This window comes from Anser brachyrhynchus (assembly GCF_964034855.1).
Source record: "Anser brachyrhynchus genome assembly, chromosome: 4".
Classification (NCBI taxonomy): Eukaryota; Metazoa; Chordata; class Aves; order Anseriformes; family Anatidae; genus Anser; species Anser brachyrhynchus.
This window is the reverse complement of record NC_137698.1, coordinates 71,398,203-71,413,739: the sequence shown is the minus strand read 5'-3', so window position 1 is coordinate 71,413,739 and position 15,537 is coordinate 71,398,203. Positions and strand designations below refer to the sequence as shown.

Here is a 15,537-nt window from a genome sequence, read left to right as displayed (position 1 = left end):
TCAGCCCTTGTGTTGGTTTGGACACTAAGCCTCAAAGTACAATGTCTTAGGCCTACAAGGTCACCATGTGGGCCCAGAGGGGACCCTAGTGCCGTATAGTGTACGTGTAGCTGCTTTTCTTTGTGCCAGAAAACGTCACCTATTCCTTTTTTATTTAACAACATAAATGTCACTAAGGAAACAAACATTTCCACCTCCTAGGACTTACCAGGGGCAAAGTCGTGAATTCTGCCATGAGTTTAATGAACCCCAACTCTGCAACACTGAAAAACACCACGGAGGATTTGGTCTCTTCCATTTGTTTAAGCACTGAGAACAGGGAGGTTAGAAGACCGCAGGGAATAACTGATGCCAGAAAAATAGTCTAGGATGAATGGAAAATAATGAAAAATATTTTATAGTTGTATTCCTGAATGACAGAGGTTCGTTAGTACACTAATGCATCACGTATTTTACTGTGTGAGAGGCTATTCACCCACCCGGAGATGTATCCACCCAGCGATGGAGCGTAACCTTTCTCTTGTCACAGCAGCTTCCTTTGCATGGGGTTGGGCACGGCGTTGATTTTGCCCCTCAGCTGTAACTAAATAAGGAAATATAAAAGTGTGCAAAGGAATAAAAGCTGTGTAAACACAAACTTCAACGCAAAGCAAGATGCCACGGGAGCAATACGTTCTGACATTTTGATTTGCATTTTCCAGCTATTGCAGAGGACATTGAAAGTGAGCTGTCATTTGACTGAAGGCAATGCTGTCCCCCAAAATATTTGACTGCAAAGAGAGGCAGATGACCCTTTGATGAATTAGCTAAGGTTTGAAAGTGGTGCACAAAGATGGAGGCAGCGCATTGGAGAACAAATGGAAGCGGAGCACACCTCTGGCTTCATTATAATATTGCGAGATTCATGCAGGGGGAAAAAAAAAAAAAAAGGAAAACTTCATTCCTTCCTCACCCATCCTCTCCAGATATCACAGTTCACCAGTGGCTAGCCATCACCACACCAGGAAAGACCTGGTTTTATGTCAGGCTGCCTGGAGGCAATGCCATGGTCCTGGAGAACTCACCCAAGCTGCAACCCTACTGACTCCTCCCCAGCCTACCCCGGTCCTCTCCCAGGTTATGCCTGCAGCAGAGATCACGAACCAACTTTATCCCTACCGCGGGACTGCTCTGGGACAGGAACACTCAGCTTTTGCTAGCACAGCTCTAAGCACATCGCGTCACTGGTTGTAACAAAGCTGAGAAGCTTCAGTGCTAAGCTGGATGTGGGTGGTCAGGCTTTCCACCTCCCTTAGGACTGCATCCCAAAGAATGAATGGAGCTGGGCCCTCGATGGCAAGAATATGATTTCTGAAGGCAGAGCCCATGAAACTCCTGCCAGTTGCTGGGCGAAGGCAATGATGTGCCAGAGTTGCCAGAGGCGCGAAGCAGCATGGCAGCAGACAAACAGCTCTGCTCATATTTCAGCAAAGGATTCTCCTGTGATTTCATTTACTGGGACAGAGCCCACGGCCTCACTGATGGAAGCAACAAACCTCCAAGCCTGGCTGTCGGAAGGGTTACAGGACAGTACAATTGTACATTGGTGTGGCAGCAGGATTTACTCAGTCTCCATTTCTCATGCCCTTTCAGGGCCTTCTCAGGGCCGTGCGAGGAAGCTGACCCTAAGAGTAGAAGCAGCAGGGCTTTTTGCCCCGTGCATTTTTCCTCCTCACAAACCGGCCCAAAACCACTAAGCTTGATTGGAAGCAGGCAAAAATGACAGAATTAGAGCCCTGCTCTGTGAGGCGATGTGTGATCCCTGATGCAAACTGTAAGAGATGTCTGATATTTTGAGCCGTGTCAGTCATCTGGGCCAGGCTGAACCCAACCGCTTGTAGGTGAAGTGTTGAACCCTGGATCCAGGTTCCTCTAAATCTCTTGGTCTGTCAGATATTTACTCTGTGTATAACCCCCACAAGAAGGAAAAAAAAAAAAAAAAAGAGTGATTTTAAAGATTTTAAGTAATTCATAAGTAAAAACTTACTTTTCAAAACTCACATACGCTTCTATATATTTGTCTAATATTAATTGCCATCTGTGTGGTACATACTGTGAAGGTACATTTGCTTTAGTCAGCAGATCTCTTCTGAGCAATCCAGAAGGTTGTAGATTTAATAAGAAGTCAGTGTTTAAATGTACTTTTTATTTTATTAATTATATATTAATTATATTTTCAATGCCTGAAATGAGAGTGAGAGAGAACATGAGAAAAACTTGCTCTGGGCGGTTACTCTGAAGAACCTGAAGTCTGAAAACACACTTTGAAAAAACAACAGATGTTGCCCAGTGTTTCTGTTGCTTTCTGAGATTATTGGTGCAAATGAAAGTAATGCTGATGTTTTCGTTCCAAATTGGAAATAAAGGCTGCTTAAGGAATAACATTAGAGACTGAAAGTAATTACCTATTTCCAACAAGCTTTGGATGGGATATTTTTCGGAGAAAATGGGAAGCAGTAAGGGACAGCCTGCTTACTTTTCTGCTTTAGAGCAACCTTAAGCCTTTGCATTTTGGTAATCTTCCCAACCCAACTCCAGATGTTAAGTCTGGCTGGCTGGAGGAAGGAAGATATGCAGAAGCAAACGCACCAGATATCCAAGATTAGCATGGACCCAAAAGTTATGCAGTCTCAGGCTTTCATAAGAGATTGGATCTCGCCGGCTCTTCCACATATGGGACGGAGATTTGGAAGTGGAATACAGCTGCTGTCCTGTGCTACCTCCCACAACAGCTAGAGATGCACAAAGACCATTAACACGTTACCAGGCTACAGCTGCCCCATGGTAATGACAGCCCAGCCCTTATTCCTTCCCTTGGGGCAAAGAGCAAGTCATACAGTCAGAAACTTTGGGCAACAGCCTTGAAGACATGGTTAGCAGGGATGGACAGGATGGACCTCACTTTAATTTATATGGGGAGAAGACACAGAACCAGTGCTGGAGTTTCTCCCAGCCAAACGTTGGTGGGGCCCCAGTTCTGTGCCCAAAGCCTGCAGAGAAGCAAGGTGTAGATATCAATAAATAACTTCACAGGGCTTCTCTTCTCTTAACAGCTCTGCTCCGTAAGGGAAACTGCCTGGGAGGCTCACTTACACTTCTTCCATACTGGACTGTTGAATTCAGTGCCCCAAAACAACAAACAAATAACCATTAACTGAATTTGGGGGTCTTTGTGCACAGTCCCCCCTACTTTTCCCTTGAAATTTGTATAACATCAATGTCAGTATATGAAAGGGAAGAAATATGAGGTAGAAAATAATGGTGTAATTTAAACCTATGGGTATGAAATACCAGAACGGTAGAAAGAGGACCTTGCATTTAAGACTCCCACTGCCTTTTCAGGGACTTGGGGCTACCAAAACCACCCAGCTTCACCTCCTGAGTAGCACAGGCCACAGGATTTCATGGAGCCATTATCACACCACAGGCCACAGGATTTCATTATCACACCAAGAAAGACACTTGATTTTCATTTAGAGACACCAAGGGATTTAGCATGTATCTTGGTAAGCTACTGCCAGGGATAGTCACCACCACTACCAGTCTGTGCCTTAATTCAAATTATTTAATTCAGGCTTCATTTTCCCCAGCTAAAGGGACCGATATATGACTGGGGAAGCTCTGATCATGGCACAACAGGCAGAGTATTTTCAAACAATCTGATCCAGCCTGGGGCAGGCGAAGCCCCTTTCCTGGCTGATTGGATCAGGGGAACTTAAAGTCTCTAAGGAACTTTACTCTCTGTCCTCCGATTCTGCTTTTAACTCAGGAAGGGATAATCAGCCCTGAAACAAACACCTTTACAGGGTCTTGTGGATCATGAGAAGGAGGTGCTGCAAAAAGGCAAAGCACAGTTAAATTCAAGTCACAAAGATCTCTGGGCTGAGCAGAGGGAGGGACGTTTCTGCAACCACTGGTCTTTGGCATAATTTTTTTCAAATGCCTTAATTGTGTTCTATTTCAATTTTAATTCATGTTACACAAGACAAAGGGGAAAAAAAAGTGTTTGTAGTTTGGATAGGTCAGCCAGAAGACTGATGGTTTCAACAGTTTCTTGGATAGCTGACTAAGAGCTCAGGAGACATAACAGGAAAGGAAGCACAGTTTTATATTAAACAACAGAGGCATCAGAAGGTTTTGCATATTTTGACTGATGGCAAAAAATTACTGTCATTTGCCAATAAAATTGGGAAAATATTCCCTGAAGAGCAAAGGGAAGCCATGGCTTAAACATTAAGCCATGTCTTAATACTGAATGATGCATTATTTGTTGATGAGAATAATTAATACAGGGCTTGCCCAAGAACCTGGAAGGAGGAGGTAAGTGTGTGAGAGAGCATCTCCTGGCTGCAGACCCACCAGGCAGCCAGCTCGGTTGTCACGTCGCCATGCCTTGGCATGGATGTTGAACTGGAGACCAAAGTCCACCCTGAGTTTGGTCTGGTGGATCATCCCCTCACAGCCGCAAGCAGCAGGTACTTCAGGACCACGAGACACCGAGGGTGATCAGTGTAACCCAACCACAGGAGATGTCTGTTCATTTACAAACATGAGATTTATATCTCCTTTAAATTAAGGATGTGAGCCACTGAGAGCAGCAAAACGAGACAGCATTAACCTCCCCAGAGTATTCATAACCAGCCTTGCTTGATTTCCTTTTTTAAGAAGAGTTTCAATTGCAATACTGGCTAGAGCTCAAAAGAATTCTAAAAAAAAACAACCACCCTTATATCCTGATATTATTTAACAGGGCTATGGACAACTGATGTTTCATCTTCAGTTTCTTCAACTATCTTTAAATGTTATCTGAAATGCTTCCCAGATGATTGGATTCCTGAAAACAGATGTATTGGAAAGAGCCATTGTGAATGCCCCATTGCAACATTAATGGTGAGGAAAAAAAAAACAACAGTGCTCCAGCTGCCCCAGAACCATGCTGCTTACACCTGGCAGGGGAAAAAAAAAAAAAAAAAAAAAAGCTCTGTGGTGCAAGTTAAAATAGTTTTTGATTTATATTGTAGTATTAAATAAAGTATCTGTATTAGTTAAATATTTTCTTACTGCCCAAAGCAGAAGGTCACTTTTGTCTTACGAAATAGAAGGCAGAACTGCAGCAAGAGAAACCGCTCCAGCTATGCCTCCGACCTCCTGTGTGACATGGGGCAAGTCATTTCTGTTGTGCTGCAGTTTCCCCATCTGTAATTGGGACCGATGGGGAAGCACTGGCATGTAAAACCCACATATGACTGTCACATCCATTTTCTCTGTACAGTAAAAGTTTCCTAAGTCCCTCTGTATGGCTGATTAGATTTTGCATTTCCCCAAACATCTCCAAAAGGAAGGTGAGGCTTTGTCCAGCTGCAGGCCTGTGTTCCTGCTCGGTTCGCAGGCAGCTCCGGCTGTTACTGCCTGCTGCCCTGGGATGCTGGAATCCTGCACTACACATTGCACTTTGATGTGGCATTGGCACAAGGAGGATGCTCCCCTGCAGCAATGCACACAGCGAAACCATGAAGTGAAGCGCCGAGTCCAGGCAGGGTCAGGATGGATTCCACAGCTTTTGTGTTGCTGCCGCTGCCTCCTCTTCACTTCTCCCTTCCTGTAGCAATTATTGCTCATCAGCACAGATTAACAATTGCACAAGCAAACCCTTGGAACAAATGAATTCAGGGCCAAGGGCCAATCTTAGTCGGTGGAGCTTTGCCACCGACTTTAAATGGGATTGGGATCGAGCCCTGCAGCCTTCCCCTGTGCTTCCTCTTTTCACCCCTTCATGTGCTGCACATGTGCAGCTTTCTGACAGCTGCTCCGGCTCCGGGACGAGGCACTGCCAGGTACGAGCTCCAGAAGTTGCTCTCGTAACCTCCCGGCATTCTTCTCCACCCACTCCCTGGCCCTATCTTTCTGCTATGAGTTGTTCTAGCTATTTTATGGCTCCTTTTAAAAGGTAAAGACAAAAATAGATCTCAGTTCATTCTTACAGGCTTCCGTTGGGCTGTGAAGAGCTTAAAGGTCCTCTCACCTCGTCTCTTGTTTATCTAGTAGCCTCAGGCCTCATCTACATGAAAGAGCTGCACCAATTCAACTAGATGTTAATTCAAACCAATTCATTAAACTAATACCAACCCCGGAGCAAGCGGAGGAATGGACGTTCCTGCAGTGTATTAAAACCTGGCTCCTATCGGTTTGCTTTAATCTGGTGAGAAACTAAACCAAGGCAAGGAGCGCCCATGGACAGGTTTGCTCTGGTTTTACTGAACATATGGAAAAGAGCAATGCAAATCACACCAGGGAGTTCTCACTCGGCAGAGCCCTGCTTCTCATGCGCCTGCAGGGACCAAGTTATGACTTGAACACGTTCCACTCCAACCCAGCTGTCTCTGGTGCAAGACTTTGCTTTCCTTGCTCGCAGAGGAGAAGCAATCTGTCTCTATTTAAACGCTTTAGAGAGGATTCTTCGAGGCACTTGGATAAATCCGCCCCGGGCACAACAGCACCACAGGCAGATCTAAAGGCCTAGCAATCTAACTGCACGGCTGAAAACGCTGCTGCCTGCTCCATGCTGCCGTGGCGGCTTGCACAGCTGCAGGAGGGCTGGCAGGGAGCACGTATCCTGCTCGGGTTCACAGCCCAGGCCTCTGCCTTCACACAGGGTGCCTGGGCAGGGTGGGAGATGCGGCACCAGGTTTGGAAGGGGGTTGGTTGGAAAATCTGCGTGCGGCCTTTCTGCCAGTGCTGCTGGATGCGCAAGAACCTTCCACACTGCGGGGAGGTAACTTCTTACGCCACCCCATCAAGGGTCACCAGGGCTGATTTGTCACTGCCCCAGATCCAGGCCTCAGTCTCTGCTGTTCAACAGAGCTCTGGAAGCCCAAAAACTGGCCAGGAACCTTCAACATACATGTGGCTGCCATGAGCGTGCCTCTTGCACTGGTGTGCGTTGGTCAGGCCTCATACGTTTACCCAACCCCGGGGCTCTGTTCTAGGCCTTTGATTCATGGCCAGTGTCCCTGCAGGTGGTAAAAAAGTCAAAACAGTGTTTCCACACTACAGCATGGGGGCTGAACAAGAAGGCAGGTAGAGTATATCTCAAAAAATGGTATCAGTAGGAATCAAAAAAAACCCACCCCAAAATAACAACGAAAACAAGAAAGAAGGACAAGGAATGCCACTCCAAAGTCCCAAACAAAGTCACTATTCAATAAAAACAATCCTAAAAGGAATGAAAGGAGGGATGGCACTGGAGTGCTGCCCTCATTTTCAGTGGCTGAAGAGGGCCACATCACATATTGTCGAGATCTAACAAGGATTATAGGGAGCTTGAAGCCAGACTCTTCTCACAGGTGCCTACTGAAAGGATGAGAGATAACAAATCCAGGCTGCCTCTATGAAATTCAAAAGGATATTAAGAAAAATTACTTCATAATGACAGTGGTTAAACACAGGGCCAAAGAGATGGTAGAATATTCAACACTAAACCAGGCAAGGCCCTGAGCAACTTAATCTAATGTTGGGGCTATCTGTCCTTTGGTACTACCCAGGTGTTCAGCCATCCAGAAGGCAAATAGAAAATTAGGAAACTTGAATGTCTGCAAAATGGTGCCAATCACAAAGTAACACAGAAGGTTTTCCACCAGGAAAGCGCAAGTGGGAAAGTAGAGGCCTACAGTGAAAGCTCCTTGGCAGCCACCTACCTGCTGAGCGGGCCCTGCTGAGATGTCTTGACTCCAGGGGCCCCATGTAAGCTGGGGAAGTCTGTGAAAATGTTTCCTGATGTTGATAATATCAGTTGGCTTTCCCCACACTGGTAGGCACTGGGAGTCTGAGTGTAGGTGGCTGCTGGCTGTTTCTGGCAGTTCAAAGGTACCTCGGTGAGATATGTTCAAACAGCACTACACCATGTAGGGACCTTTAACAGTGGTCGTGAGCCCTGAATTTCCATCACAGTGAGTATTCAAGGCAGGAAGAGAAACAGAATCGGTGTTAATGTGGGCAAAAACCTTTAGCATGTGTAGGGGCGGTGTAAATATAACGAGGTTCTCATTATTTAAGGAGAAGAAGAGAAAAAAAGCGGGATGGTTTTGCAAAAGGTACACTGTTTTTACCGGTAATTGAATATTTTTGCCTTTTTTTTGGTCTTGTTTCAATAAATAAATATATACGTTTATACGTATGTATATTTAGGAGGAAGATTTAGAGCTTCTGTTTACAAGAAATTTTCATTACACTAGAGAAAACCTGGTGTTTTCTGCTAGATGCTTTTATATTATGACGGTTCTTTTCATCCAAGGATCTCAAATTATCATGCCAAAGTTTTCACGGATTCAAAGACACGGTTAAATAATTTTGCAGGAGGAAAATATGCCAAGGGCTGTGGAACAGAAAAGCATAATCTCTAACTTAAGAAGCCTTTAAGTCTCAGATAGCTGGAAGCTAGGAGAGCATACCAGAGAAATCTCAGAGTGTACTTCTCTTCTTACCTTCTTTTCTAGCATCCAGCAGAAGCATGGTACTTATTACATGCTATTTTCATGTTCTTAACCAGCTCCTTACATCTTTGGTCAGAGGAAAGTGATGATGTGTCCTCCCTTGATTTCACTTGTCCTCTTATATCAGCAGATATCCCTATCACACTTTAATTGCATGGTTTGAGCTCATGGCAAATGCCACTTTTCTCTGGCAGGTTGGAAACCAGGCTGAGGTATCCCCACGTAGGTGTTCCTCCCATTTTGGGATGCCTTGTGCTAAGTGATAGGCCCAGCAGCACCCACATCCCTTAGCCTGTGCCCAGGCTCTTGAGGTTTGTCCATATCACCACAGCACCTTCATCTCAGACAGACCAAGGATTCGACCGCCACCTTTCTCAGCACCCCTCCCTCCCACTGACCCTTTGCGGAGCTGATTCAGGTCCCTCAGAGATACAGGCTCTCTTTTATTCCCTGTGTGCTTTTCTGCCTGCTTAACGAGTTGATTCAACGTGTGCCAGAGCTGGCCCAAGGGAGAGGAAGGGAACGCACAGCTGGAAGCAGAAGGAAGAAAAGCAAGCTTTTCTCTCACCGTGACAAGCTGTTAAATTTGCTCTTGCTGTAAGAGAACTTCTGCCTTCGGGCACAGCTCCACCCTATCTGAAGATCTTCGGTGCATCTCCTGTGCACTCCCAGCCTCTTGGTCCCTTCCCATTCTTGCACTGGCTCTGGCTCTTTTTGTGACCTTCACTGAGCTAAATCAAGTGACTGCTCTAGCAATTGATTTGGTTTACAAAGGGGTCTGACAACTACAAGAGATTGTACGAAATAAGTAGGAGGGCCATGTGGCTGGCTGGAGATAAAAGGAGAGGGGGAAGAATAGGAGAAAACAGGGTCCTCGTTTTTGGCAGCAGTTAAGCAGTTCGTACCCTTATACAAAACTTCATGCATCTTTTAAGTATTTTCCCCTTTATAAGGGCCAGGGTCTTAGAAGAGCCTCAAAATCTGCTCATTAACAAAGCAGCACCAATCTTCAAGCAAAACAACTTTTTTAAGGCTTCAAAACTTCTCACACAAGCTGGAGGAGCAGAGGCCAGATGCAATTTGTCCAGACACATGGTTGGTTTGAGTACCATTTAACACTTTCTTGTTCGGTCAGGATAGGGTAAGCTGTCCTGTCCTAAAGCCCACCAGAAAAAAAAACAGACTTTGGTCTGAATTAAACTTCCAGATACTTGTAGAATTTCGTTTACTCATTGAGAGTAACAGTAATCAGCCTGGCCCCTGGCTTAGGATCTCGGTGTAGGAGGTTTGTCAGTCCAACAAGCTTCACTGCAGTAAAGGAATCCCATGTTTCATAAACTTTAATGAGCTACATCAATTATACCTGCTGCTTTAAAATCTGATGCACTTTATTTGCAAAATAAATCTATAAATATTTCAGTACAATAAGGGGATGGTAAATGTTAATACACACTGATATCATGACCAACACCAGAAACTGTCATGTGAATTCTTCCTTTTACAGGATGCAATGGCAGGGAAATTGAATTTTGAACTCCATCAAAATAATATTTTTTCTTTTCTTTAAAAGAAAGTGTCTTTTTTTGTCCAAATACTACTTCTACTTTTTCTGGTCATTTCCTTGCCACCATTTTTGTCAGGTGTAAAAGAACCATAATGCTGAGCTACAGCAAATATTTTGAAGTTAGGAGGCATGAAACCGTAACTTGTCCCCTTTGATCCCCCTTGCCTCAGGAGACAACTGCCTAGGAGAGCTGCCTTCATGCGTGCTTCTCTGTATCTCTTCCCTATAGGGACACTTCCGTTGTTTTTTTTTTTAAACCCGACAATAACCTCAGTTGAGATTTGTCTCTTCACATGCTCCCAAAGATGCTAATCACTCTAATTTTCCACACATTCCTCACCTGTGGTGTTAGTTCCTTCACTCTGAAGATGAGTTGCACCGTGGAGGAGCTGGTGCATCACAAATGGCCATTAAATCACGGCAGCATTGCAAACCTTAATACTCTTGTAAGAACCTAAATCATTGCTCTGGCAAGAAAAGAACAGAGATTCCAAGGGGCAAAGAACAAGAAATGGGTTAATAAACAGGGTGCAGACTTATGCACAATGTCGTCTGTTTGGTGCATCTGTCAGATGGGTTGGTGGTCTTAGTATGACTCCTAAATGATAAGATGCTTACGATGATAAGGTGTTTCTGATGGATAACCTCTGTTCCATGCCCACAGTGGACTGGATGAGAAGTAATTGGTTTAAATTACTGCAAGAAAGTAAAGCACATTTAGAAAGAGTTTTGTAAAAGTGAAAATATGGACACACTGGACATGATTCCCTAGGGAGGTTTCAGAATCCCAGTGATACATCTGGAGATAGAAAGAGGTCTGGCAATGCTTGCAGGAACGTGATGGGTGAAGCTGATCCTACTTTGGGTAAGAGCATTGTCTCGAGGTCTCTTCCAGTCTTACGTGATGCCTGGCATTAACTAGAACTTGTTTCAGCTGTTGAATTTGACTCACTTTTTCCCTGCCGCTCCACAGAACAAATACCGTTATAAATTAGAGACAGATACAAGTTTCAATAAAGTGCAAGAATGCATGAGCAACTAACAGATTTTAAATTCTGTTGGGTTGTGCCCTATGTCAACAACTGTCAAGTTGCTGTAACCTTCAGCACAACACAGCCCTAAGTGGTCCTGCAATGTGAACCGAAGATGACATTTCTTTGCCAATACAACCGCAAACGATGAGGGAACGAGTTCCTATAGACCTCAGAGCTTTCTGAAGGTTTCTTGATAATTGCTATGAGATGCCTCACAGACACCCTAATCTTGCCCCTATCTGTCCATGGAAGATGCTATGGTCAATCAAAATACAGTTGTAGATGGAAGAATTCACATCTGGCCACCCCGATGGACCAGCTGGGTGCCGGGTGAAGGCCCTGTGTTCCAAAACCACGTTTAGCAACTCCACAACAGAAGCCCAGCCCAATCAACACCTGGCTATAGATGAGAAATGAGAAATCAGATGAGGCAGAAAACCTGATATAATGCTATTTGAGATACTCACTGATCACAAATCATGCCTCGTGGCCTTCCCAAACACCAAATCTAGCAGCCATCTAAAGTCAGTGAGAGAATTACATTTACTGCAACAGACCTTATATCAAAGAATTTATCTATAAAGCATTTATATATGAGTATCTTTCAGCCACCAAAGTCCACTGAACTAGCTACCTGTTGAAGTTTATGCAAGTGCTGAAATTGTTTTCTAAGTATGATGTCTAGACAGAGTTGAGGGTGCTTAGAGAAGAAATCTTTTAATTAAATTATTTTTAAAAGTATAAAAGTCATCCTTCACTGCACGGAGGGCCAGTTTCTATTTGCTTTGAAGTGTTGCAGAAAGTTGACAGGAGGTTTAAGAAATTATACTGAAACTGGTAGCATCGTTGTTAATGGGCTTGTTTTTTGTTTTGTTAAAGAGATTAGAATTTAGGCCGTAGTAAGCTTTTGAAGGTGATTTTCTTCTTTGCTTTTCTTCAGATTTCTACACATAACAGACCTCTCAGTATTTTATGATTGCTTCATTAAATACAGCCACCCGAATACAAGAGAGCAAACCCTTGGACACAGAAGATAAAATAGATTTAAATCATATTTAACATATGGTGCAGTTATTGCACGTTCACAGATGTGAAATAAAGAAAACAAGTGAGAATATAAACAGGCTACAAATGCTGACAGAAGAAGCAAGAACCTGTATCTCATCTTGTTTGGACAGCATGGGAAAGAGGGGGGGACAGCCAGAGCAGCTGCAAATAACTACGTCTGTTTCACATTCAGAACAAATCATCTTCTTGCCATAATTCCTGACAAATAATTTTCTTGCCCAACAATTTTTAGGTTGATCCCATAGGGCTGCTGGGATAATCATCCTGACACTGCGGATAACAGGATTGTGATCATAAATCTCAAGATTCAAGTACATTCACCATGGTCAAGTGACCACCAGCATTTTAAGGGAAGGAGAATATTTTTCCCCTGAAAAGACGGCGGCGCATATGCAGAAAGCAAAGTGAATTACAGAATCTGAATTAGAGAACAAAGCATCAGTTTTATTTGCAGTTTGCCATGCACTCCTTATCGTTTCACCCACATTCTGCCCACTAATCAAGGCAAGAGGGCTTGGCTGGTGCAACTGGTTCTCGACGGATCTATTTGGGGCCGTTGCTATTGGAGCAACAGCAAAACCGCCTTTTTTATAGAAGAATCTAGGCTCAGTCCCAGGATATAAGAGACTTTATCTGAGAACAATTATTTTTGTCTACAGAATGAAAGAACCTTTACTCCAGACTAGCCTTGTGTGGAGCTATTCCAGTCAGGCATGTGTAAACGATGAAGGGAAGCACGTCTGTTCTCATTAGTTGGCCCTGGTTGGTAAAATTCTGCCTTTTGCCCACATATTTAAGCAATATTAAAATTATTGAACGACGTAGATGTATTTTTCTTTCGGAATAATGAGTTTTGCCTTTTGAAGCCTCTTTGTCTTCCACGGGCAAAATGAGAGCGCTACAGACTAGCACCGAGTTGTTTATCAATATGAAACATTCAGCTGATAAAAGCACTAATCCCCAGCCAAACCCTGATAACGGCCCAGCTGACTCATATAAACCACCACCTTGCTCTAAGTAAAGGCTTTTATATGTGAAAACGCTCAACTCCTGGACAATACCTAGAATTTCAGCCAATCCTACAGTGAACCACAGCCCTACATATCCACAGTGATAAAAAAAAAAAAAAGAAAAAGAAAAAAGATCACCTCCCAAAATGTGAGGAACGTGACACTAATAAAGGCATGCTACACCCCGCTAGGCAATACACTAACCTAGCAAACATGCCACATTATATCACTTGCAAACTAGCCACAACATAAGGCAAACACGTTAATTGAGAAACTGCTGTCAAAGGAGAAGGGGCTGTAAGTCTGGATTTGCTTTCTTCCCCAAGGACCTCTCCAGCAGCCAGCATCTTGTCCTTAAATAGCTGTCACGTACTGTGTACAATTATGTTTTACTACTAATACCTGGTATGTCGTGTAATTTCTGTCCTAGTGTTACAAAGTGCTCTCCTCCTCTGGACCCTGCACTCTCACGTCACTGGTTGTCATGCTCAGGTCACACAAGCTCCTCTCTTTAAAAGAACACAAACACCAACAGAGCTAAAATACTGAAGGGGTGGAAGTAAACGACTGAAAAAATGAGAACGGGGATAAATGCTGAACTGCAGTCTTAGCCAACAGGGTCTTACAAGGGGTCCCCTTTGCTTCCATTTTCCCTGTGCTGCTCGTAAAGCAAACAGAGCTCTACAAACAAAGCGCCGCACACAGGATGCCCGAGCCTTTCTGGAAAAAGTTGGCTAAGTCAATGAGTAAACAGTTTTGTTCGGATCGAGATGAAAGTGACCTGGAGTACAGCGAAAGCTTCTTACCTTCTTTCTTTGCAACCACAAAGCTCACGCGACAGGACCCTTATGCTCTTGCCGAAGGGTTTATATAGTCCCTGTGCGTGGGAGTGAGTGCTCGCGGATTTGGGGAGGGAGGGGGGAGGGGGAAGGGTCCAAACAAAACATTTAAATGTACCTCCTTCGATGGTGCAGCTGTGAGAGGGCAACTATCTGAGCCTATTTTGCTGTGATATTTCAGAGGCTGCGTGGTTTTTCTGACCTTTATTAAATATGCTTCAGAAGCAGCACAGAACTCATGATTCCACAGCCAGCCTCTCCTGAAGTCCTCTCCTCTGCATATTGGACTGCTGCTCTACATTCATACACAACACCAGCTTCGTTTTCACCCTTTCTTGTGCCCTCACTTTTCCACCTTCTCTCCCAAACATTGCACGCAGGAGGTATTTCCTAAACACTACGAGCAAAAAAGTGAGAATGAGCTGTCTGCTTTGGGATAAAACTGCACAAAAGCCCCCAAATGAGGAAGATAAGTCAGGGAATTGTCCTTTCCCAATTCCTTTAGGTGCCTGTGCATTCCCTTACGTTGTGCGTGACGGGTGCACCACTGAATCTCGGCCTCCACAGTGCAGGGAGCGCAGAGCAGGCACCCCAGCTAAAGGCAATCCAGCAGCATCGGAAGTTGGGGCTGTAGAGCTGGCTCCCGCTGCCACATCGCTTCAGATCCAGGTGTTGTACTGTGCTGAACGGCTTGTCCAAGGGAGCAGACCCCTGGTAGCTTCAGCATGCCCGCACCACACCTCCCTGCCTGCCCCGTCTCGGGAGGAACGATGGCAGCACGCGACTTTAGGGGATGTTTTCGGAACAAACGCGCTGTAGGGCAGTTCCCTCTCCTTCAGCGCTCCGTTCTTGTTCTGCAAACCTCTAGTCCCTAGCTCGAACTACTCAACCTGCTCCTGCTAATACTGGGTAACTCAGTGAGGGCACAAACACAAGCGTGCTACAGGGCCAGGCTGGTGTCAGCAGGCTGCAGGTTCGCAGATAAAGGAGCACGTGGCACAACAAGAAACCCGCTACCTGCAGCGTTACGCTGCCGTATGGCAACGGAAACAGGGAGGGGGAGCGGGGCAGGAGAAGTTTTGCAGTTCTCTTTTTGGTTTTAGCCTCCGTATTCAATAACATATTCAATAAAGGGCTAAACCATTCAGAAATGTCACAAAGAAATGCAGATACAGAGCAAAAGTCTCTCTTCAACCCCTAGCGTCTCCAGCAAGCGCTGGTGTTACACGCCCGACATGATTACAGGGGAATATTTAAATACCCTCCCTTCCAAACCATTCTCATCTTCATAACCTAGCACCTGGCTCCCTGGCTAAGTTCCCCGGTGTCTCCGCGTCCTTGATATTTGCATCATTACCATCGGGTCTGCAAAACCCAGCCACTTCTGTCAGGCTCCGAGCCGCATCTGACAGCCTCCAGAAAGGGGGAGGCGTGGGGAGGGAAAGTGTTACCTAGGAGCTTCGGGATTTTCTCCGATAGACTTGGTGCATTTTC

At 44.8% G+C, this 15,537-nt stretch overlaps 1 long non-coding RNA gene across 1 annotated transcript; it reads right to left on the bottom strand.

The window, feature by feature from the left end:
* Positions 1–213: 213 nt before the first annotated feature.
* LOC308194554 lies at positions 214–13,988 on the bottom strand. Its single transcript, XR_013950660.1, has 3 exons — positions 13,607–13,988; positions 480–583; positions 214–364 (listed from the first exon to the last, which is right to left on the bottom strand). It is a non-coding gene; the product is annotated as an uncharacterized lncRNA (long non-coding RNA).
* Positions 13,989–15,537: the final 1,549 nt, after the last annotated feature.